The following is a 5,379-nucleotide window of genomic DNA, read 5'->3' as shown; positions in this document are numbered from 1 at the left end:
AAAAGAGAGAGAGAGAGAGAGAGAGAGAGAATCGACAACATTTTAAAGGGTTACGCCACTCTAGCGTTCGAAAATTAAGCGGATTTTTGGAAATTTTTTGTGAGCAAACAAAGAAATGAATCGAAAATCCGTTTGGAAGGCTTTATTGTACATGTTTTAAAGTGTATGTACAAATTTTTATGTTAACATATATTACAAAATGGCGGCGCTAGAGCCTTGTCAACATGAGCATGTTTTTCGGAACGAGATTCCAGGGCTTGCAGCATAAATGTCGCAAATATTAATCTAGAACAGAAGACAAAAATTTTCCGTCATCTACATGTCAGTAGTTAGAAAAGAGTACGTAGGAGATTTTTGAAATATTTATTTTGATAGAAGTGGGATTTAAGGAAAAAGTTTCATTTTGTACCCTAAAAATTTCGTCGAAAATTGTTTATAAAATGCGTAATTTTCAATATATCAAAAATCCCCTACGTACTTCTCTAGCTATTGGCATGTGGATGACGGAAAATTATGGTTTTTTATTCTAGATCAACATTTGCGACACTTATACTGCAAGTCCTAGAGCCCCGTTTCGAAAAACCCCCTCATGTTCACAAGACTGTAGCGCCGCCATTTTGTAATATACGTTAACATAAAAATTTGAATATACACTTTAAAACCTGTGGAATAAAGTCTTCCAAACGAATTTTCAATTTTTTTCTTTGTTTGCCCATAAAAAATTCCCAAAAATACGCTTAATTTTCAGACGCTAGACTGGTGTAACTTAAGTCTAGAACGAGACGAATTTTTAACGAATTGACAGACATTCTGTAGAATATCTAGGTATTTTATACAATAACTGAGCTTCATACACAGTAATAATGGAAAGGGAGAGGCATCCGAATCGCGAGTAGATTGGTAATTCCAGCGATACCCATAACGGATGCGTGAACGTAATCAGGTGACGATTAATGAGCGAGACGAACACACACAATTTTCCTCTCGACAGTGAAGAATCGAAAGTCTCCGTTAAAGTCCGCGGTCGCTCTTGCTTTTTGCTGTTTGTTCCGCTGGAGCATCCTCTACGGCCGTCGGAAAATGAAATTGTTCCGTTCTGCCCTGATAAAAAGAAACCCAGCGCGCTCCACATTTCCACGTGATACCGAGATTATTTCGTTTATTACTGCGTCCCTATTATCACGTACATACGTATTATCCCGTTCTCAGCTCGCTTACACGGAGAGAGAATTTTATAGTAAAATTACTGTAGCGAATTCTTCAAATTTTCAAGTTTTTATTAAATGCTATTATCTAATCTAGATAATTTTATATGTATATGTATGTTTCTATTTTACTACAAAAATATGTGGTTAAGAAATAACCACACTGAAAAAAACTTACTAAATTTCAAAAAACGTTTGTTTGGATACAACTGTGAACGTATTTGTTTAAATTAAATCATTATTTTCTAAAATTAAATAAAGAAGTTTTAAATATAAATTTCTTTCTTTGATTCTAGAAAATAATTACTTGATTTAAACAAAAATATGTGTTGACACACAGTTGCATCCAAACAAACTTTTTCTGAAATTTAGTAAATTTTTTTCTCAGTGTAATTTTTTTAGATTAACCATTTTCTTCTTTCAGTGCGCGTGCGATCGTGTCTCTCGAACAATGTTGGGCATTAATCGATTAAGATATTCTGTGTCTCTTTTTCTAAAATAATATCGGTAGATTAATAGTCAAAATTCATCAACCATCATATATAAAATCACTTAATTAATTAATTATAATTTTATCGGTCAATTAAATTATTTGTGATTACATGTACGACGATTAATTCCGCTTATTAATAGCTGATTATTTTAATTAAAGAAAATGTTGATCGATTAATGCCTGATAATATCCTCGTACAGTCATATAAAAGACTGTGAGGTTCTCTTTGCCGATACGACGGTGGTGGATAAGAATAGGTCGACTTGAAGATTTAATTAATTACCTGTCCTTGCGACGATTAAGGATATTACAGCTGTAGATATAATTATAGATAAAGGCTGAGGATGCTACATAACTACAGATAACTATAGATACAATTACAAAGTTGTATTTGTAGATAAATATGGGAAAAAGAGCAAGAGAGAAAGAGAGAGAGAGAGAGAGAGAGAGAGAGAGAGAGAGATCGAACAGAATTATAGATATAATTAAAGATATCAGAAAGAATCGTAGACGGATAGAGAGAGACGCTCGTTAAGGAGTGACAACGGCACTCGTCATTCGGCACGAGTGGAGGCGGTGTGAAAAATTCCTTCGAGAGAAAGACGAAATTCAAATACGCCAACTGCGACCGACGGCGGCAGTTAAATGCGGACAATCCGATTCGCACGTCCTGGATTTTTTACGAGGCGTCGCGTTCGCGGTCCTCGCTGCTCCTACCATTGTGTCAATGTGGCTTTTTCTCAGGAATCAAGAGAATATCAGAATTTAAGCCAACACCGACCGCCAGCTACGGCACGATTCACTCGCTATTGGAAGCCATTATTCGCGTAATCCCCTTCCTCCGTGTTCCGCGCAGCAGTTTCTACCTCGTGATTTTAGGACACTCTCGAGTAAGAAAAATTGACCAATTAACGTCGGAATTTTTTCTAGCGGAAAACGATGATTTCACCGAGTCGTTTGCAGTGCCGGATGGCCGAGACGGCCGTGTGTGCGTGAAAAATACGGAGTATCGTTTGCTTTTCGACGTTCGCGTTTTCTTTCACAGTGTGAAGCTCACAAGGAACATTAGGCAACTCAAAAATTCAAAAAATTCTGAAACTTTGTATGCAAGTAGAGTAGTTCATCCGTAACACAAAGCTATTTTTTGTTCGTGCGGAATTAGGAGGTGAAACACCCCTTTGAAAAAAATCGGTTTTTTTTTCTTTTGAAGCGAATATCATCCAAACTATAAGAGATAAAAAAAATGTTCCAAAGTGAAAATTGAATGATTTCAAGAGTACTTTAGAATTGTAATAAAAAAATTTTTTTAAATAAAGGGGTGGGATTGGGGGTACACAATAAATAAACAATTTAAAAAAATTTTTGTATTATAGTTCTAAAGTACTCTTGAAATCATTCAATTTTCACTTTGGAAAATTTTTTCTATCTCTTATAGTTTCGACGATATTCGCTTCAAAAGAAAAAAACCGATTTTTTTTCAAAGGGGTGTTTTATCCCTTAAAACTAAAATTCCGCACGAAAAATAGTTTTGTGTTATGGATGAACTACTCTGCTTGCACACAAAGTTTCAGAATTTTTTGAGTTGCCTCTTTGAGTGTTCCTTGTTAGTGTGTGAAAAGGAAGTAGAAGGAAAGAGGAGCGATATATTAAATATTCAAACGCGCGATAATAGGCGAGAGGCTAACCGACGCATGCATGGAAATGCAATCGCGCACGTTGCGACGCGTATGCGAATAATAAAGCGAGATACACCTGATGGTCCCTCGTGAGTGCGAAGACAAAGACGAAAAAAAAAAACGAAGCACTTTCGTCGAAGGCGCGGTTTCTCTGAAGAAACAACCGTTTGCGTGGCACGCTAAACAATGCCCCGACGATAATCGCTCGCTACGACATAATGATAGGAGAGCAAATTTTCACAGAGGGAGAGAGAGGATGTTCAAATAAAATAGGCAGTGCCCGGAGCGTTAGCAATCTTCGCATTATAAATTCAACCCTCTGCACGCAAAGGGAGCTTAAAAGGGGACGGATAGGCTATATCTTTAGTTTACTATTCTGGTAGAAATTGAAACTCGTCGATGTTTAGCCACGAAATCACGTCAGTCTAGCAACTACAGTACCCTCCATAAGTTTGGAAACGCAGATAAAAATAAGGATATTAAAATGAATATTTTATAGTAGAGTAATTCTGTTTCGCACTTATACATTTACACGATCGCCATTTATGCCATTTGATAGAGCGAACTTTCAAGTTTAAGAATCCATTTTCTGTATTGCTGTGCGATGAAGTTTAACGGAGTCATGAGCAATCGAATTTAAATTGCTCAATTTTACTTTAACCCTTAGTAATACGGCAACACAAAATTGTAGAGAAATTTTTCACAAAGTAAATTGTATAGAAAACTTCAATCTTTTACACGGAAGAAAGTAAAATTTTCTCAGATTTTTTCTTGCGTTTGTTGTCTCAAATTGAAAAAGAAATTTTCCACTTTGTCTATTTCGTTCTTATAAAGGCTAAATTACACTAGCGATTGCCGATTGACGATTGACGATTGAAGATTGGAACTTGACAATTAGGACAAAGCAAGCCAAGGTTGAAACTCGTTGATTCTTCAAAATCTAATGTAATATCTAATAATTATCAAACATTTCTCAATTTGAGAAATGCCACGAACGCAAGAAAAATCTGAGAAAATTTTAGTTTCTTCCCTGTAAAAGATTGAAGTTTTCTATACAATTTACTTTGTGAAAAAATTTCTCTACAATTTTGTTTCCATATTACTACACTGAGAAAAAAATTTACTAAACTTCAAAAAACGTTTGTTTGGATAGTAATGTAAAGATATTTGTTTAAATTAATTATTTTCTAAAATTAAATAAAGAAGTTTTAAATATAAATTTGTTTTTTTAATTTTAGAAAATAATTACTTAATTTAAACAAATCTTCGCAGTACTATTCAAACAAACGTTTTTTGAAATTTAGTAAATTTTTTTCTTAGTGTAAGGATTAAAGTAAAATTGAGCATTTTCATTTCGGTTGACTCCATTAAACTTCATCGCACAGCAATACACAAAAAATGGATTCTTAAACTTAAAACTTTGCTTTATCAAGGGACATAAATGCCGATCTTGTAAATGTAAGTGCTAAACAGAATTATTATAAAATACCCATTTTAATATCCTTATTTTTATCCGTGTTTCCAAACTTATAGAGATTTTTCATCTCATAATCGTAATTTTAATTGTTTAATCATCAGCAAACTTACTTATCTACACTGAGAAAAAAAATTTACTAAATTTCAAAAAACGTTTGAATAGTACTGTGAAGATATTTGTTTAAATTAAGTAATTACTTTCTAAAATTAAAGAAACGAATTTATATTTAAAACTCCTTTATTTAATTTTAGAAAATAATTACTCAATTTAAACAAATATCTTCACTATCCAAACAAATGTTTTTCGAAATTTAGTAAATTTTGTTCTCAGTGTAGCCACTAGGAGAAGTGAGCGTTACATTATTGGCCGATGTTACAAATACAAATTTGCTGTACGGAAAGAGGTAGGGTTAAACTCCAAGGACAACAGTTACCATACGTTTTTCCCTCACAGCGCAGAGTTCTCCGGTCTAGGTTAGCTCTCTCGCGAGAAATCTCTCGCCGTATGCAAATCCATCCACCACGTAGG

At 34.3% G+C, this 5,379-nt stretch overlaps 1 protein-coding gene across 2 annotated transcripts in view; it reads left to right on the top strand.

Moving 5' to 3' along the window:
- The window catches only part of LOC116843082, a 156,112-nt gene that overhangs the window by 28,984 nt on the left and 121,749 nt on the right, over nucleotides 1-5,379 (top strand). The window lies entirely within an intron of this gene.

This window comes from Odontomachus brunneus, unplaced genomic scaffold (genome assembly GCF_010583005.1).
Source record: "Odontomachus brunneus isolate Ranch 3 - 2012 unplaced genomic scaffold, Obru_v1 Obru_scaffold_030, whole genome shotgun sequence".
NCBI lineage: Eukaryota > Metazoa > Arthropoda > Insecta > Hymenoptera > Formicidae > Odontomachus > Odontomachus brunneus.
Note: the sequence above shows the minus strand (reverse complement) of the source record. Positions and strands in the feature narration are given on the sequence as shown.